Source organism: Schistocerca piceifrons, chromosome 5, assembly GCF_021461385.2.
Source record: "Schistocerca piceifrons isolate TAMUIC-IGC-003096 chromosome 5, iqSchPice1.1, whole genome shotgun sequence".
Lineage (NCBI taxonomy): Eukaryota > Metazoa > Arthropoda > Insecta > Orthoptera > Acrididae > Schistocerca > Schistocerca piceifrons.
Window position 1 is genome coordinate 319187597 of NC_060142.1, and position 21418 is coordinate 319209014.

A 21418-nucleotide genomic window follows, 5' to 3' on the forward strand; every position below is an offset into this window, starting at 1 on the left:
CTTGCTCAATATACAGGTTGAATAGCATCGGGGAAAGGCTACAACCCTGTCTCACTCCCTTCCCAACCACTGCTTCCCTTTCATGTCCCTCGACTCTTATAACTGCCATCTGGTTTCTGTACAAATTGTAAAAAGCCTTTCGCTCCCTGTATTTTCCCCTGCCACCTTCAGTATTTGAAAGAAAGTATTCCAGTCAACATTGTCAAAAGCTTTCTCTATGTCTAAAACGTTGGTTTGCCTTTTCTTAATCTAGCTTCTAAGATAAGTCGTAGGGTCAGTATTGCCTCACGTGTTCCAATATTTCTATGGAATCCAATCTTCCCCGAGGTCAGCTTCTACCAGTTTTTCCATTTATCTGTAAAGAATTCGCGTTAGTATTTTGCAACCGTGACTTATTAAACTGATAGTTCGATAATTTTCACATCTGTCCAGACCTGCTTTCTTTGGGATTGGAATTATTGTACATGCAGTGGATAGCAAACAGTAAAATGCTTTTGAACTAACAAATGTGTTAAGGTGCGCAGGTGTCATAGGAAGGTACGACTGGAATATTTAGTTCGCGGGAAGAGTGCTACCGGTCAGTGCATAATCTGCTGGCAGTTCGTCAGGAAGTGCTGGCGCGCGCGGACGTCCGGATATTGTTTGACGCACGTCCGACCGCGGCGGCAGCCGTGGAAGAAAACAGTTCCATGAAGGCGCGCCGGCGTTTAGAGCTGCGATAACGACCGCAGTTTAGCAACCGGCGGACTCACCTCAAGTAGCCAGCGGCCGCGGAGGCAGGCTCGCCGTCTGCACGTGCCTTATACCGGCTGCAGTGCTTACGCAGAAGGAGCACTTTCTCAGTTTACATGCAAGATGCTGGGGACGTGCAGGCGCGAATCCAACGAATTTGCACCTACTTACCTCTCAATAACTCAAATACAAACCAGTTTTTAGAATGAGATTTTCACTCTGCAGCGGAGTGTGCGCTGATATGAAACTTCCTGACAGATCAAAGTGGTAGAGCACTTGCCCGCGAAAGGCAAAGTTCCCGAGTTTGAGTCTCGGTCCGGCACACAGTTTTGATCTGCCAGGAAGTTTCACAAACCAGTTTGATACATGCAGAGACCTGTGAACTAGTCGGCTGCTCTCATTTGATCGTTTCTGGATGAGTAACGCTCTAAAGATTTAAATATAGCAGTATAAATGAAGTATGCGACACTAGGATAAGTATTTTCGAACCACCAGATTTATTATACGTAATTACGTATACAATTCCTTGCTCATATAACATTTGCCTTGACTAGGACGGCAGTAGTGATTTAATTACCGCGCGATCGCTACGGTCGTAGGCTCGAATCCTGCCTCGGGCACGGTTATGTGTGATGTCCTTAGGTTAGTTAGGTTTAAGTAGTCCTACGTTCTAGGGGACTGATGACCTCAGATGTTAAGTCCCATAGTGCTCAAATCATTTGAACCATTTGAACAAGTGATATAGAGTGTGACTTGTGTAACAGAATATACTGAACTGAAAGGTAACTACAATCAATTTTACTTCAGTAAAGCCGGCCGTGGTGGCCGAGCTGTTCTAGGCGCTTCAGCCTGGAACCGCGCTGCTGCTACGGTCCTAGGTTCGAATCCTGCCTCGGGCATGGTTGTGTGTGATTTTCTTAGGTTAGATAGGTTAAAGTAGTTTTAAGTTCTAGGGGACTGATGACCTCAGATGTTAAGTCCCATAGTGCTCAGAGCCATTTTCACCTTCAAAAGTTGTCGGCCTACTAGTCGATGTTCAAGATATTACACGTGTGAAAAAAAAATTAAAATATACACCATTATAAATGTTGATAGAAGTTTAATGATATACTTGGCTTTGCATATCATTTTCAAGTTTAACCTAATCTGGCGAATAACTTGCCAGAGACACGTTACATAGTCTGAAAGATGAGGATCTGTCAGGTTATTGATACACTTACATTTCACTACCTTCGTCGTTGAAAACGCTGCCTTAAAAAAAAAAAAAAAATTAACACATACAATACCACTTTGACAATGGTAACATAGGTTTTTACATTACCAATTTCCAAAAGTTTCTTCCTTAATATTCTGACTTTAAAGAAATGTCGTTTTGAAATCATTTCCTCTTCAAGTTGAGTCTCACTGCAAGGGAAAAGAGTACTCATTTTACTCGAAAAATCTTCCACGTCCACTTCTTGGAATTGACGAGGTATGAAAGTTAGAATAGGTTCCACCTGCCAGGATAGCCTAGAGCGCTAATGCGCTGCTTCCTGGACTCGGGTAGGCGCGCTGGTCCCAGATCGAATCCGCCCGGCGGAAAGCTAAGCTCCTGGACGTGTGCAAGCTCCACCGATGCTTTTAAATCCCCACAGTTACAAATCCACATCATCAAGGGCAAGTGAAAGGGCAGACCATGCTGCTCGACTACCTCGTCTTATCCATTATTCATTAAACGTTTGTGGTACGAAACGTAGAAAATGGACTGGTACCCCATTCTGCATAAAGCGCATCCGTTGTCCCGCAGGGATGCCGTTCACCATTAAAGAATTTGTCGCGCAGAAGTTATTGGTAAATAGCACCTCAGAATGTATGGCCATAAGAGTTTGCGCAGTTCGTGGCGACAAATTGCTACTACAAGAAATACGATTCCTTGCGTCAATGAACGCTCGAGGATGTGCATCTGTTCACACGTGGTTGTTGTAATTTATTATCTCGTTCTTTGTGAATCCCACCTTACAGGTAAATTAAACGCAATTTGCGAACTGTAGATCGTCAACGCACCGTTCTTACATTGTCCAATCTCATTAATGTGATCATCTATCAAAAACCTGCATAACTACCATTGACAGTGCGGACTGTTGCCAGATATGCAGGAAGAGACCCAATGAGGTTCATGAAGGTACCGAGAAGCATGTGGAGCCATGCCGACTCCGGTGCTGGGGCCGCTGCGTTAGGTTTCTCGGTTCAGGATCCGTGGTGCGAACAGCCGGATCGAGGTCGTCCCACAGGTCCTCGATTTGGTTTCAATACTGGGAGTCTGGTGGCCAGAAAGTGCGGTAAACGCATCCTGGTGCTCTTCGAACCACGCACGGCCACTGAGAGCTGTGTGACACATTTAAAAAAAATGGTTCAAATGGCTCTGAGCACTATGGGACTGAACTGCTGAGGTCATTAGTCCCCTAGAACTTAGAACTAGTTAAACCTAACTAACCTAAGGACATCACACACATCCATGCCCGAGGCAGGATTCGAACCTGCGATCGTAGTGGTCTCGCGGTTCCAGACTGCAGCGCCAGAACCGCGCGGCCACTTCGGCCGGCATGACACATTGCATTGTCATGCTGGTAGATGCAATCGTACCGAGGAAAAACAAACAGCATGTAGAGGTGGAACAGTCCCCAAGTATAGATGCATACTTGTGCCTTCCAGAATGATGAGCCCAGCCAGGGAATGCCTCCTGGAGGTTGTTGCAGGGTGTTTCGTATCGCACACGCGAACGGCCATACACAGTGGACAGTAAAACGTGTTTCATCTGAAAGGGCCACCTGTCGCCACACAGTGGACGTCCATTTGCGGTACTGGCATGAAAATTCTAGCCTTCATCACTGATGAACTGCAGTAAGCATGGGTGTATGAACTGAGAGTGTGCTGTGGAGGCCCATACGTAGCAACGTTCCCGGGACGGTCTTTGAGAGGACTGTTGGCAGCCGCTTGGTTCCCTTGGCGGTCAATTCCTCAACAGCTGCACATATATTGGCCCGTACACATTTCCACAACCGTCGTTCACATCTGTCAGGTATGGCCCGTGGTGTACCAGTCTCTTCGGCGCCAGGTTTGGATAGCGGTAGGTATACTTTAACCACGGCGGCATGCCAACAGCTTACAGCTGTTTCGGAAATGCTTTCACCCTTGGCCTAAAAGCCAATGAACATGCCCTTTTGGACGTCAGATAAACCGTTTCATTTCTGCATCATGACAACGACTGCACTCTTCGCTCCTCCCCCCCCCCCCCTCCCCCTGCCCCCACATCCCACCCCACCCCCACCGACATGCTTTATATACCATCCACTGTTAGTGTTGCCATCTGCCTCTGTGAGTGTTTTTTTTTTTTATCATGTTGACATCGGACATAGGCAGTGGTCACATTAACTGACTGGACCGATTAGAACAGTGGTCGTCAAGCTGCGGCCCGCGACCCGCAGGCGGCCCGAATCAAGTATTTGTGTGGCCCGCGGCTAGCAACTAAAAGCCCAACCCAAAAACGGCAACTAACATTAGGAATTTCATAAGTGCGTAGATTTCATGCTGTTAGTTCATTCGGCCGTGAATTGCGTAAAGTTGGCCGCTTACCACAGAGTAGAGCGATAAGCTGCACAGCTCTTGCGGCGATGGAGGGTGTGAGAGAGGAAACATGTTGTCGTCATTTGTCTGGAGTGACAACTCACGGGCTCGCGCGAACGTACCGAGCAGCTGCTATGACGTAAGTTTTGACATGAAATTTACATGAACTGGTGAATACGCGATATAGAGTCGATCGCCTTCAAATGTGGTTAGTGTTTGTAGCAAGTCATATGAAATCAAATCTGTTTTAAAACAGTTCAATGCGTATAAGAAAAATGACATTCAACACTTGCTATCGTGTCTCATGTTACATACGGTATTTAGATATAGTACAGTTACCGAGCAGATTCAGAGGGATGTGGGTTGCAGTAGGTACTGGGAGATGAAAAAGTTTGCACAGGATAGAGCAGCATGGAGAGCTGCATCAAACCAGTCTCAGGACTGAAGACCACAACAACAACCGAGCGAGGTAGCGCAGTGGTTAGCACAATGGACTTGCATTCGGGAAGACATCTACATCTACATCTACATTTATACTCCTCAAGCCACCCAACGGTGTGTGGCGGAGGGCACTTTACGTGCCACTGTCATTACCTCCCTTTCCTGTTCCAGTCGCGTATGGTTCGCGGGAAGAACGACTGTCTGAAAGCCTCCGAGCGCGCTCTAATCTCTCTAATTTTACATTCGTGATCCCCTCGGGAGGTATAAGTAGGGGGAAGCAATATATTCGATACCTCATCCAGAAGCGCACCCTCTCGAAACCTGGCGAGCAATCTACACCGCGATGCAGAGCGCCTCTCTTGCAGAGTCTGCCACTTGAGTTTATTAAACATCTCCGTAACGCTATCACGGTTACCAAATAACCCTGTGACGAAACGCGCCGCTCTTCTTTGGATCTTCTCTATCTCCTCTGTCAAACCGATCTGGTACGGATCCGACACTGATGAGCAATACTCAAGTATAGGTCGAACGAGTGTTTTGTAAGCCACCTCCTTTGTTGATGGACTACATTTTCTAAGCACTCTCCCAATGAATCTCAACCTGGTACCCGCCTTACCAACAATTAATTTTATATGATCATTCCACTTCAAATCGTTCCGCACGCATACTCCCAGATATTTTCCGCTATCATATAATCATACAATAAAGGATCCTTCTTTCTATGTATTCGCAATACATTACATTTGTCTATGTTAAGGGACTGTTGCCACTCCCTGCACCAAGTGCCTATCCGCTGCAGATCTTCCTGCATTTCGCTACAATTTTCTAATGCTGCAACTTCTCTGTATACTACAGCATCATCCGCGAAAAGCCGCATGGAACTTCCGACACTATCTACTAGGTCATTTATATATATCGTGAAAAGCAATGGCCCCATAACACTCCCCTGTTGCACGCCAGAGGTTACTTTAACGTCTGTAGACGTCTCTCCATTGATAACAACATGCTGTGTTCTGTTTGCTAAAAACTCTTCAATCCAGCCACACAGCTGGTCTGATATTCCGTAGGCTCTTACTTTATTTATCAGGCGACAGTGCGGAACTGTATCGAACGCCTCCCGGAAGTCAAGAAAAATAGCATCTACCTGGGAGCCTGTATCTAATATTTTCTGGGTCTCATGAACAAATAAACAAATAAAGCGACGTTATAAACCCACGTCCGGCCATCCTGATTTAGGTTTTCCCTGATTTCCCTAAATCAGTTAAGGCAAATGTCGGGATGGTTCCTTTGAAATGACAAGGCCGCTTATCTTCTCTATCCTTCCCTAATCCGAGCTTGTGTTCTGTCTCCAATGACCTTGTAGTCTACAGGACGGTAAACACTAATCTCCTCTTCATCCACCGTTAGTAATCAATTAATCGTTCGGTCATGCAGACAGCACTAAACACTTCATCAGTATCTCAACTCTGGGATCCTCTGAGATCCTAGAGGCTGGCAACAATACGAAACACAGACCAGCCAACACGAAGTGCCGATTTTAACGATCAGTACTAAAGGGCTGGTAGCCAACTTATCGTGCCCTTACTGTGGTGGGGGCTCATAAGCTACTAATTTATGTAGGTTACCAGTTAATAACAAGATCGGTACATTTGCGGCCCAAAGCTCCGGCTCACAATGTCAGTGTTGGCTCTTGATCAAATATGTTTGACGACCACTAGTTCAGCCGATAGGTGGAAGAAAGGCAAGCACACATTTATAGCATTTGTAAAGTCAGGAAAAGTTTACTAAAATGTTTGCTGAAATGGAATCCTTAAAACTGTGATGTTATCAGTGACAAAATGCACCAAGCGAATGATTAATTACTTTTACAGAAACCAGCAAGCAGTTATGAGAGTCGGTGGATATAAAAAGGTCGCAGAAAAGAGTGAACAGGGTTTCAACCGACCATCCAAATTATTCAATCTACACATAGATGGTACAGTGAAAGAAACTAACAATAAACTAGGAACGGAATTACACGTCGTACAGAAAACATATGAAGAATAAGACGTGCTGATGACATTGTAATTACGCCAGAGACGTAGGAGTTTTGGAAGAACAGTAGAACCAGTGGATAGTGTAGTGGAAAGAGATTGAATGATGAACATGGACAAAAGCAAAACAAAGGTAACGTAGCGTAGTCGAATTAAGACACTGGAAGAGGTAGTGCAGTGATTAGCACACTGGACTCGTATTCGGCCGATTTCTTTCCCCATTCTCGATACAGTCCAATCTCGTGCTTCGTCTCTAATGACATCCTTGTTGACAGGGCGTTAAAACATAATCTTTCTTCCTTCGAATTAAGACTGTTGAACTTAGGGAAAATGAATGAAATGAAAGTTGGCAAGTGGACGAGTTTCATTGTTTGGCCAGTAAAGTAACTGGCAACAGAAAGAATATAAAATGTAGACTGGCAGCAGTAATAAAAATTTTGCTGAAAGCACTTGGCTGGAGTGTAGCGTTGTATGGAAGTGAAATGTGGAAGATGAATGATAAAGAGTACAGTCAGGACAAGAAAACAAGCTTTTGAAATGCAATGTTACAAAATAGTGACGAAGGTTGTGAGGGTAGATCAGAAAAATTATAAAGAGGTAGTTAAACAAACTAGAAAGAGAAACGACCCATGACGCAACTTGATTAAATGACGGAATAGATCGGTAGAGCACAACCTGGCATGTGAATGAATAGTCATTTTGGTACTGATTTGGAGTGTAGGAGAAAAAAATTGTAGAAGGAGAGCAAGGGTATAATGCAATAAACAGGTTCAAATGGATGTACAGTGCAATAGTTATTGCATAAAGATATCTCCACATTTCACACTTGAAGCAACAAATACACCTTTTTGTTACCATGTTCTTAGACAGTGTTTCATGGCTGTGAGTAATACATTAGTCTTTGTAGACATTTTTGGGCACTTAGAGTTTATATAACAGCAAACTGGACAACTTAATTCCTGGTATAGTCATGGGCATTTCCAAAAACGTTAGCTCCTTTCTGTCATTCTGTAATCTCTTCACATCGACCTGTCTTACTGTGCTGATGCCATATGACCGAATGATACACACACACTGCCCCTCTGCCGTGACTTACATCAGCGGCGCTGGGCCACAAGACCACCTGATATGGGGTGGTTATAATTTAACTGACGATGTTCCGAGTGCTTCAGTGCCGGATGCATACATCGCAGGACGTGAAAACATCGTAGGTATGTTCATTAATCAGTGCACTCACAGAGTATGCGGCAAAAATTCTATTTCAACTTTCTGCCACTAGGTGAAAATATGGCGCTGTAAGAAGTCAGAATGTGAAATGTTTCTTGTTTTGACGTCAGTATACTCTTTGTCGCTTGATGACGCATGTTGATTTCTTTCTTGATATGGCTGTTGGTGTAAAGGTTTAGGAAGAAAGACTGTACATTGCTAGTGGACTTGTTTTATCAGAACGGCAGGAAAAGCAGCTCTGCACTGCGGGAAAATCGCCGACAGAAACAGCATCGAAGAGGCCTTTCGTTTCTCTTGCACTCGTGGAAATGAGTGAGATGTGGCCGGGAAATATTCTTTGGACGGATAAGACACATTTTACTCTACACACTGCTGCGAAAGCAAAGAACTGGGCATATGGGGTTCTGTTCCACCACCGTTGTGGAGAAACAGCCACTGCACTCTGCTTATGTGACAATGTGGTCTGCTTTCACAAGCTCCATTATTCTCGGTCCGTTTTTCTTCGAGGAGCTGACACCTCGCGGGCCTGTTAGGTGCACAGTGATATCTGCGCGTTGTAACGACCTCGTTGCGCAAAACGTGATTCCACTTTTGCAAGAGCACAACTGCGTCCACACCACTATTTTCATGCAAGATGGAACGACACAACATGTCGCTTGCCAGATAAAAGATTGTCTTTGAGAAACCTTCGGGAACGACCGAATCATCTCTAGGCAATTTCAAAATGTTTTGGCCTTCCACATCCCCTAACCTAAATCCATGTGACTTTTTGTCTATCAGGGATGTATCCGTACTCTTCCAAGCCTGAAGTGTGGCATACGACGAAATATCGCTCTCGTTACTCCATGTTGTGGCCAGCTGAAGACGAAACCGTGTTACAGATGGAGCTTGCTGCTGAGTCAGGAGACCATATTGCACACGCGTTGTAGCTTGTGGCCACATCGTAATAAACGTGCCACAACCACGGTTGTCGTGTGTTTGATCGTTCCTCCCCTTTTCCTGCACCCACACTACATTACAATTACTTACAGCGCTATATTTTTATCTGGTATTAAAAAGTGGAACTATTATTTTTTCAACATACTTCGCGAGCACTTGGATTAATGAACATGCGTACGGCGTTTCAGCATCCTGTGATATACACAGCCCACACTGTAACACTTGGAACACCGTCAGGTTAATTATAACCGCGAGGTATCATTTCTAAAGAATCGACAGCGCTTCGGAGCGACCAGCGCGCTATTTAAAGGGAGGTGGTGATTAATATTTTGTTCGATGAACGTATCGCGGACAGTTTTATATCGCATGCATACAACTGTAACTTCGGCCAAGAATTTATTTATTATTATTCCTGGGAAATGAATATCAAATATTGTGTTAAATTAGTGCAACAGGGATGAGTAGAAGACAACACTTCACACATCGCATACATACCCATATACTTTGAAAAATAGAGAAATAAAAGGATTTAGGTAGATATGAGCCCTTTTCCTGTTTAGGATGTGATGAGGAAAAATAGATCCCCAGGTAAAGATGTGAGATCAATTAGTAATTAATATTTGTAACTGAATGTGGATTACCACAAATTCTTTGCGTTCCAAGTTCATGTACATTTACATCAGTAAGTTGCGGATCTTTTTTTAAAAAAAAATAGAAGGAATTGACAGGGTGACGCAAGAATACCTGGAGATCTCTGTATTTAATTTTATATTGTTATTTCATATATCCTATTCAACGTGATGTCACCTCAGCGTGCTGGTGAGCTCCACAAGAATCCTTTTTCGTCTTTCTCGCAGTAAATATAATTTTATTCCGGTATCGTTGCCTGGAATGTCCTCAAGGCATTCAGTTGTCTGAAATGCAATTGTTTTCTTCATTCTTGCCTGTCGCTCACGTGCATGTTATGTCGTAGGTATATCGTTTCGTGTATGTGTGAGTGGGGGGGGGGGGAAGGTGTTATGATGAATCGCTGTAGGGTGTACTGTTTTCGTTGATTGACGGATCACCAGGGATGTCACTCCTGACTTGTAGGCGATGTTACTGAGACGACGACGTTGGCGAGCAGTCTAGTGATCAGAAACAGGCCACATATTGATGATGAACGCGTTTTCCACTACCATGAGTCTTAACGATTTCGGCTGTCGTATTAGCATGCGTTATCGAATTCTGTTTCAGTGTTAGAATGAGAGTATGAGGTCTGTGTCCTTGTTTTTTGTGAGCTCTATCCATATCAGTTTACACACAGTTTGGGATCTCTTCGTCTCAGTATCTTCAAACTATTCGAAGAAAAGTAAAAAAAATAAAAAAAATAAACATTTTTTACAAGAAACTTTTCATGAGGAAAACAACATTAAAAGTAACATTTCTCTACGTAATCCCTCTCAGCCTCTTGTTCCGCCTCTTGACAAACTCCATACTGCTGTCCTGAAATAATGTTTGTGGCATTGTGCACATCCATACTTACACCGCCTGCGCAACCTCGTCATCCGACGAAAATCTATGTTTCCACAGTTGCTTCCGAATCCGTCAAAAATGTGAAAATCACTTGGAGCTATGTCAAAACTGAAAAAAGAGGAGTGGGCGGGAGCACTCCAGCAACTCGAACCTAGATATTGTATCCACTGGCTTGTATTCACAGCAGTACATTTTCTCCACTCCCTTCTTTTTGATTTTGAATTGGCTGACCGTGGATTATGTTCTACTCAGTCGCTACATTATGTATTCCGACACGACGAGCACCACGAATCATTCAATCAGCTATCTCGATGACCCCATTCGTTTTCGAAGTGAATGGCCACTCTGTAACATTTTTCGTAGCAGCGAAATACTCGTTCTGTTTTGAAGCGATTTGTACAGTCTGACATTTTCCGTTCACTACTGTATGACAGACATCATAATTCTGCAGTGGCAATCTGCGAATTATCCCCGCACCCTGTCTTCCAGGTACATGAAACGGATCATTCCTCTCATCTCTTCGTTGGTGCACACGGACAACGGGGCACTCGTAATGTAATGCACTGAAAACACCCCCATACACACAGTATAGCTTGTCACATTTCTAGGAACTGAGGAATCGGTGGGATGACTTGGGGCTAGAACGTGTTGTTTCCGCCCATTGCCACTCTTATATAGGAAACAAAATAGCGCGCCGTACAGCGTAGCATTGTAGTGGCGCTTCTTGTCTCCACCCCCCCCCACCCCCCCAATCCCCTCCGCCTGCAGCACTCAATTGCTTACTGGCGGCAGCGCGCTTGAGCTCCCACAACCCCTTAAAAGGTGCCAAGTTGCATTGTGAATAGAGCTATTTACTGAAGCAACACAGCTAACACAAGAGCAAGGGCATGGCAACCTGCGGAGCAGCAAAGAAAGCCCTTTGCTTATAGGCTTGCCCTCGTACTTATCAAGACACAGGCCATACTTACAATTAGCAATTACAGAAAAACGCAGAGCTGGTCCGAACTCGCCTCCGACCTTTGATTCATTCGCCGCTATCAGCTGCGGTGGCAATAGCGCTGAAACAGCTTTGAAGATCCCAGACCGCGGCGTAAACCCAACTGTGTTGCGCAGTAGCGTGACCTTTCGAGCCAGCAGACTGCAGAGCTAAGTGTCGCCGCCGATCGCCCACGCTCTTCCGATAAAGCTAGCCACTGAGAAATGAGCTCACGAGTTCGACTTGTCCGCCCTTCATGTATGTCAATACTTCCTTCTGATATAAATAAGTCACCCCTGAGGACATCACATTAATATCTACATCTACATCCGTACTCCGCAAGCCACCTGACGGTGTGTGGCGGAGGGCACCTCTATCGGTTCTCCCTTCTATTCCAGTCTCGTATTGTTCGTGGAAAGAAGGATTGTCGGTATGCTTCTGTGTGGGCTCTAATCTCTCTGATTTTATCCTCATGGCCCCTTCGCGAGATATACGTAGGAGGGAGCAATATACTGCTTGACTCTTCGGTGAAGGTATGTTCTCGAAACTTTAACAAAAACCCGCACCGACCGAATAAATACTGTGTAGCACCGCCACTAGTCTTGGTAATAATCTCAGTTTGGCGAGGAAGAAACTTCAAATGTTTCCTCAGGCATGCTCTATCCATCTGAAGCCACTCATTGATGATCAGATCCCGTAAAACTACGAAATTGTGGGGATACTGGTTGTTACGTGTCATCTGTTGATCCAAGTAGTCAGACATTTTTTATGTGATTAACATCAAGTGATTTAGCGGCTTAATAGATAGATCGCACGAGTGTCCCTAAAACCAACAACGTGCGCATACAGATCTGTAAACAAGTTACTTGACACATTGGAAGATGGGATTGTCTGCACAGTTACCATCATCGAGATGCAGAAGAAAAGGTATCAACTGATCACCGAGAATGTTGAAATAAACATCCTGGTTCATGTCCAAAGGCAAAATGAATGAGTAGTCCCAAGTCATGGTACGGAAAACACCCACAATACACCACAGGGCCACCTCTGCGCGGAGTACACGCTCCACACACTGTGAGCTATACATTACTTTTGGCTGCATTTTGCATGATTTGAAAAGCGGCAAAATCGCGACTCTTGGGACCGCGCCAAAAGCCTGCAGTCAACTACGGTCAGTTTCTGTATTGTTTGACCCACTGAAGACATGCAACATTATTTGTCACTGTGAGCAACGGCTTTTTGAGGATGTATCCACTACAGAAAATTGCCTTCACAAAGTCTCTGTGCATAGAGGAATCGGTACAGGAAATCAAGGAGAAATTCGGAAAAGGAATAATGCTCATTGGGAAGAAATGAAAGCTAGGGTTTGGCGCTGACATTGTAACTATACCAGAAAAAAATACGCAGAATATCAGTTGAACGGAATCGATGGTTATAAGAAGGTTATAAGATGTACAACGAAAGTAAAACCAGGGTAGCTGAATGCAAATGAATTAATAAATTCGGTTCTGAGGTAATTAGGTTAGGAACTGAGAAGATAAAAGTGGAAAATGGAGTTTTTTGTGTCTGAGAAGCAAAATAATTGGCGACACCACAAGAACAGATTAGGAATCGATAGGATAAAAGTAGAAGATGGATTTCTATTTTCTGTTTGAGAAGCAAAATAACTGGCGTCGCCACAAGGAAAGAGGATATAAAATGCAGACTGGCAATAGCAAGAAATGCTTCTGGAAAAGGAGAAATATGTTAACATTGAAAGTAATTTTTAAGTATTATGAAATCGTTTCTGAAAGTGTAATGTAGCGCTATGTCTGAAACCTAGACAAGAAACAGCAGAGACAAGAAGGCAGTAGAAGCTTTTGAAATTTGGTGTTACAGAGGAATACTGAAGATAAGTTGCGTACATTTTATAAGTAATAAAGAGGTAATGACTCGAACTGGGCAGAACAAAAATTCATGGTGTAACTTAACTAAAAGGAAGGACGGGTTGCCAGAACACATCTTGAGGCACCATGGAATCGTCAGTTTGATAATGGAGCTAACTGTAGGACACACAGGCTTGACTACAACAAGCAGTTTTAAATGGACATGGTTAGGAAGAGATGTAGAGGCTTGCACAATATGATTAGTGTGGAGACCCGCATCAAACCATTCGTCCGACTTAAGGCTACAACAACAACAACAACAACAACACTTAACCCAACAAGAATAATAAAAAAAATGCTGAAAACCAGCATTAAACTGTTGGGAGATGTGATTACAAAATAAAATATGGCGTGCAACAAATGACGACCTCAGCCGATTGTATCCAAGCGAACCCTACAGTCAAGTGATAGTCTGGGCGATTCGCTGTGACAAGTGGATGTATCTTTTTTTTTCTTTGTTGTAATTTCATTCCCCTGCCCATATGAGCAGGGGAGGGCTGGCAGCAGCACAGTCCACCGCTCTTCAGCCAACTTGCTTTAGAAAAATACAGAAGGGTGAGTGAATGTATCGCCGGCAGCGGCGATATATCTAATCAAAAGTGGCATCTCTGACCGAGAACAATATCGCAACACAGAGATACATATCCACGAATCGGAACAGACATCACTGCCACGACTTGTTACGACAAACGGAATACGCTGTTAGTGGCACGGTGCAGGTTTCTTTAGGATTGTTGTAACAGCAAACGTAAACTTACGAGAGCAGTGTCATTGGGCAGCTTATGACTCAGAAACAAAAAACCTATTGATAGTGTAGGGTAATGACCAAGTTTCCACTCAATTACCTTATTGTATGTATGTTGTAATGCACATCAGCTATGACTAAACACTTCAGAATGGAAACTTAATCAAAAGTAAATTAGCTGGTTAAGAAAATAATTCAGCTGTAGAGGCGAATGCAAAGACTGAAATTTTCACAAAATTTATTTGTATGCACCCACGTCCTTATAATTTTTTTTTTTTGCTGTATTTTTCTGTCTGTCGATTTTCAAAGAACTATTTGTATATACAGATCCGTGAACGAACTGATTGTTCAATAGTAGGTAAGTGTTCTGATTTATGTGTGTTGTGTGTTGGTATTGTAAGTAGGCTGTTTAGGTTTTCTTATTGGTAACGCCACGTAGCGCTCTGTATGAAAATCACTGGCTGTGCTGTGTGCAGTCTGTGGCTAGTTTGCATTGTTGTCTGCCATTGTAGTGTTGGGCAGCTGGATGTTAACAGCGCGTAGTGTTGCGCAGTTGGAGGTGAGCCGCCAGCAGTGGTGGATGTGGGGAGAGAAATGGCGGAGTTTTGAAATTTGTAAGACTGGATGTCATGAACTGCTATGTAGATTATGATTTTTCAACACTATTAAGGTAAATACATTGTTTGTTCTCTATTAATATCTTTCATTTGCTAACTATACCTATCAGTAGTTAGTGCCTTCCGTAGTTTGAATCTTTTATTTAGCTGGCAGTAGTGGCCCTCGCTGTATTGCAGTAGTTCGAGTAACGAAGATTTTTGTGAGGTAAGTGATTTGTGAAAGGTATAGGTTAATGTTAGTCAGGGCCATTCTTTTGTAGGGATTATTGAAAGTCAGATTGCGTTGAACTAAAAATATTGTGTATCAGTTGAAGCAGTCACTTAAAATTTTCAAAGGGGACGTTTCATATGTCGACCCTTAGCCGAGGATACCTCACTGGGGTCTTCTGATTTTTTTCTTGTAGTTTGTGTAATTAGTGTAGCTATTGTTTATTGCCAGCGCGTAATTGTAGAGAGAATCTCCTTTGTAGTTGCAGTCTTTCATTGTTGTTGGGGCATGCATGTAGATCTGCACCAAGTATTTCGCAACTGCGCTTGCAATTAACTAGACATTATTTTCAGTGCTATGTTAATGTGTTTTCTTATTTTGCTCTTCAAATTGTGCTTTTCTGTGTTGTCGTGTGAAATATTGTGACAATAATGGCGTGTGAAGAACGTAAACTGAGAAATAATAGTGACGACGAGCGTAGCTTATCAGCACTACTGTGTAATGAATTAACAGACATTCAAAGTAGTAATTTGGTAATTGTGCGTAGGGAAATGGAGCGGGCGGCAAATAATGGCGTGGACAGTGAAACAATTAGTGAACAGGGAAGCATTATCGATCGATCAGTCGGCAATAGCTCGTCTCAGGAATCCGAAATGACAGGACACAATCTAGCAAATACTGTAGATTCAGGTTTTGGGTCCTCACAGTTTTCTCAAATAACTCAAGACACATTTTCTGCTTGTCAAAATGTGAATGTTGCCGGTGCAAATTCACTGCCGAAAAGCACTGAGGAACATGTTTCAGACACCAGTGCATTGTTATTACAATTAATACAACAAATGGGACAAACACAGCAAAAGCTTCAAAAGTTAGACACAATGGAACAAAATCTTCAAAAGTTAGACACAATGGAACAAAATCTTCGGAAGTTAGACACCACGCTTGAACAAACACGTGAAGATTTAACTACTGAATTACATAACATTGAATCGAAATGTCAAAAAATTTGTAATGACGTAAAAACACTAATTTGTGAGCATTTTCAACCTATTTTTTCGCGGCATGAAAACGCATTACAGAATCACGAAGCAGCCATAAAAGAACTGCAAACTATTGTTCATCAAAATCATGAGACCCTGCAAGCTAAAATTGACTCAGTTGCATCTACCGATTCGGTTACACAACTTGCAAAAACTCAGGAAAACTTAAAGGACACAGTAGGTACTCTGAAAATTGGTTCAGAAAGACACATGGAGGAAATTAGTTCATTATCAGAGAAAGTAGTTGAACTTTCGGATCAGCTAAATAATTTATCTACGAAGGTAGATGATAATCTGAATGACACAAAACCGGTAGTCTTTAATGACATAATGACACAGAAGAGTGCGAACAAATTAGGAAATTAAAAAAAAATCAGAATCAAATTAATTCGCAACTCCAAAGAGAAATCCGGGAAGTACAAGATCAGCTGACACAGGTAATACAAGAATTACGTATTTCAGAGGACACTCGGGCCCCAATAAGGGAAGAGAGACATAGACATACGGAACAGCCACAAAATAATAACACAGCGCATTTCGGAAATTATGAAAGAAATTGGGAAGGTGCACCGAATTTTGAAATGGAACCGCCGAAATGACGTGACAATGACCGATATGCGTCTCGCCGACATGATGATTTTGACTATAAGCTGTTCATTACTACACGTAAATTCAAAACATTTAAGAATTCCGGCAACGACATTCATCCACAAGCGTGGCTTCATCAATTCTCTCATTGTTTTCCTCCCAACTGGTCATTAGAGCACAGAGAAAGATCGCATTTCCGTAGTAATGAATATGACAGAGACAATCAGAGAAACAGACAATATGGGAACCAAAATAATTATTATCAAGGGAGACAGAATAACTTTAGACGCAACGGTCCACCGCACAGTTACGATTCAGGGAGAAATTCTCCATCACGTGACCGACAAGAAAGGAACTATGGAATCTACCAACATCACGACAGACGATATAATCGTAACGGCAGACCTGAATTGCATCAGAACTGGCGGGATTCAAACAGAGCTGGCCCCTCTCGGCAAGGTGAATTTGTAGAAGTTGGGTCTTTTAATCCCAATAACGACGCACGCCAACAAAGGGGTAGCAGACAATGACTCGCACCGCAGGCAGCCACGTGCGCCGGGTGGCTCAGAGAAAAATAACATAGACGCTAACCTTCAGAAAAATTTGAGCATTCTTTACCGACGTACCATATACCACATGATAATTCCGTTGAAGCTGGAGCTCTGCATGGTAGGAAGAGTAAAGGCTTGCACCAAATTTCACATGTAAAACCGTTTATTGAAAGATAATCTGCTTTATAACTTTGAATTTGCCATAAAACTTTTCACTTCACATTTCTAGTATGCATTGTCAGACTTAGAAACTGTTACCATGCAACAATGTTTGAAGTTAAATATCCAATCAAGAACCAAGAGAACTTATTTAAACAGAAATTACGAATGCATTGTTATAGTGAACAGACGTCACAGCGTTATTGTGTGTGTACATTCTTGGTTGTTAGTTGCACGATTACGTAACGACTATAAGGCTTACATACTTAGAACATATACTGGTACTGCTAATGAGGTATTAATGCAACATTTTGGTTTACTTGAAAATACATTCTGGATTTAAAGTACTTTCAGTGAGATACCAGATGACACCGTGCTTAGTTTATGTGACAGCTACACGATTTTATCACGACGCTACTAATGAGTGACAATTTACAATGTTGCTTTTGCAGTGTTTCTGTTTTATATCTGCACAGTTTTTCTGTATTGTTCTGGAGAGTAAAACATGTTTTAATAGTAACTTTTGTGGTATACCTACAATGAGACTGCCTTTTCCGTAGCACAACAATACGTTACAGCACAGTACTTTCTTCATCACGGCAATAAGCGTAATAACTAAGATATCTACACGCAAAGCATATCACTTTTGTTTATCATGAGGTAAGTACATTGACTTCTGCAGAACTTAGCTTTCGGAGGACAATAACTACGACACTTCCACAGAGATTATCTTACAGCAAGAAGCACATTTAGTGCTACAGGACACGTATTTGAGTGATTAATTTTGTACTTCAATCATTTATTTTTAAAGATATTTGAAGTACAATGATACAAAGGTTTTCCGTGATACATTTAATTCCATTGCTGTACTCTGTAACACCTGAGGGTATAATTACATTAATCCTCAGGGGGGTACACGCCTACTTTGTGTACCATGTGTTTGGCAAGCACAAGGAGCCCTAGCTAATATGATATTTGCTTATCCAACTTTACACATCGGTACCATATTTCTCTAACACATAAATTACACAGCTATCTGATCATTTAACTGGGAGAGACAAACATTTATTTTACTACATCAGTGACAGATGTTTATGTAATTACACAGTTGGATAACTTCACACTTATAAAATTGTATTTTGTCTGTATTTTGTGAACTGTTCAGATTTTTTCGGAACCATTGTGGTACTATGAGAGCTTTGAATGATGTATTTGGTATGGGATCATGATTTTTAAAGTATGTTTGAGGTAGATGACACTTTTGAAATGAGCAGAGAATTTTTTTAGGTTTTAAAATTATTGCAGAAAGCTACCATGTTTTTGAGATTTGGCTGAGTTTTTATGATATTATTATTACGACGACGATGTGTATTATGCTTTCGAGGTATGTTTATGATCAATAAGCTGATGCTATACGATGAATCTGATTATGCTAGGTATTTATTATGATGAAACATTGAAGTGTCAACGCAAGATTGACGCGTCGACAAATATGTATATGTGTAATAAGGTAAGGAGTAATGAATAGTGGTTAGGGACTCTGGTTTGTGAAAAAGAATGTGGGAAACCAAGAATCGTACTTTAAGAGTTATGAAATGTGTGTATATGCGTGAATGTATCACAATGCCAGCGAAAATTTTTTTGACTCTATTATATTTATAGGATTTTGTTTCTACACATTTGGAACGCAAATTATTGACCTGTGAAATTTTTATATGAGACTGTCACTGTAGCGGAAACTGCTGTCGTAAATATTTCGGTAAGAAAGGTAAGTGACCTTGACGTAATGTGTTTTGGGCGCCCAGCTGAGAGATAGTCGTCTGACAAAAGAAAGCCATATGGTGAAACAAAAAAGCGGTCATTATCCTCGCTATTGACATTTCTTTGTAGAAAGCATCGCAAATATGACAACCCCCCCCAAACTTGAAAACATATGATTACACTGTGGAGCTCTTAATTTATGACATTTACTGAAATGGCTAATGAAATGACGAGAAATATTTTATGTCTCTACACCTGATTATGACTACTCTTTTTCTAGTTGAGAGATATTTTTTGCCTTTGGACACGCCATTTGCCTAGTGAATGACGTTTCATATGTTGCTTTATATATATATATATATATATATATATATATATATATATATATATATATATATATATATGCTCATTTCGTTTAATATCTAGTTTCTAGCTGCACTGCAGCATTGGTTAAAATAAAATTTAATAAATGTACTAATATCACTATTTTCTGTCTACAGACACAGTAAAGAATACATTTATGATGTACCTTCTTAGAAAAGAGAGCACAAATAATCATTTCCCTTCACAGGAACTGCATAAATAATTTTTTTACGATTTGGTAACTTGTCTGCTAGAGTAAGCTCTTGTGATGCATCACTGTAGTGTTAGATGTGACATAGGTATTAAACATGGCCATTTTACTGTAATATTTTTTCTGCTTGAGCTTTGTTATGTTTAGATATAAATTATTACATTTACTACTGCTTGATTTGGCAATTTGCATTTTTTTGTCATTGCTGTTTGTGTTAATTGTTTTGTGCTGCTGCATTGCCTCGTCCCTTAGTTTAGCATCTGAGCTCAGTAGATTTAAGTTAGCTTAAGATGGGGTACGCCATATAAGAGAACAAGTTGTGATGAATTGGAAGAAATGCATTGAGAAGCTATAAGAAAATGGTTTGGTCAGAAAAGTATTTTGAAAGAGGATATGAACCAAAAAAGTAGGGTTTAGGGACAACAGGTTTAGGTAGGATTTTCTTGGAAATAAATGATGAGGTAAGATAATGGAAAATAAATAACGAGGTAAGGAATATGTGAACATATAAATACAGAAAGCAAGCTTGGATAGAATTTTTTTGGTGGAAACAAATGTTGAAATAAGAGGAAAGATATATGGAATGAAGTTTTGGGGTGGACTGCAGTACCAAATGTCACACTGAAAACAAACCCTGTCCTGTATTTTTGTCTTATTACACTATGTGAATTTGTGTTTTTCCTGTCTTAATGTGTTTAGCTAATAAGAGTTATGTTGTAGAATTTTTCTGATAATATGTTATTTTCTTTGTAAAGATGTTTAGACATGATTTATTCTGTTCTGTTTTAATGCTCATGTGTGAAGTTGATGTTTCGAAAGTTATTCTGATCTTTTATGTATGTACTTATGTCATAATTCTTGTAACACTGATGTACATGTTTATTTCTATTCTTTTGTAAAGCCTGATTTACTACAAATGTTATCTGTACTGTTATGTTCTTTAATGATGTATTTTGTACCTTTGTAATTGTATTCTTATGTTGTAAATTTATAATTGTATAGACACCAGTTCTTCAAATTAAGTTACATTTCACTGCACACGTTTCTGTTGGTCATAATATATGCACAGTATGAGAGAAGTTGGGACTGTTAGTGCTTGCACATGTGTTAATAATTCAGCAAGGGACTGGATAACAGCATTGCTGGTTCTAAGGACAATTTCAAAAACTTTGCGAGTGCACAAGTGGTGGTTATGGACTTGCTATATTATCCGCAAGACTCTTCAATGGTGATTGTGCACCTGCACAGTCACAACAGATGGCTGCTGGCCATCTCTACAAGGACTACAGTGGGTCTGCATTTTTGATGACCCACCAATACCATTATTTTTACAAGGACTGCGGTGGGTCTGCACCTCTGGCGACCCACCAATACCGTAATCTCTACCAGGACTACAGTGGGTCAGCTCTGTGATGACCTACCTACCAATATTCTTCAAAACGTCGGATGACTCTGCTGTGGGTTTGCTCTGTTGTGGCCCATTACCTGTCAGCATGTCAAGAGTAGGCACTGTCTTTCCGTTGGAAGGACAACACTACTTCTTCAAGACTGCATGGAAATCCACTACTTCCATGTGCATTGTCTTTTACTGCTCAGACGTTGAGAAAAGAAACGGCAGTTTTACTGTGATGAATGATTAGGACTGTCTTTATGGACTGTGAGAAAATTTTAGCTTTTGGCCAATATTGTATTTTTAAGTGTGTGCATTTGATATCTTTCTTACTGTAATTACGAAAATTTTTTTCAAATCTGTATTGGCCAGTGCCCAAAACAATTTGTAAAAT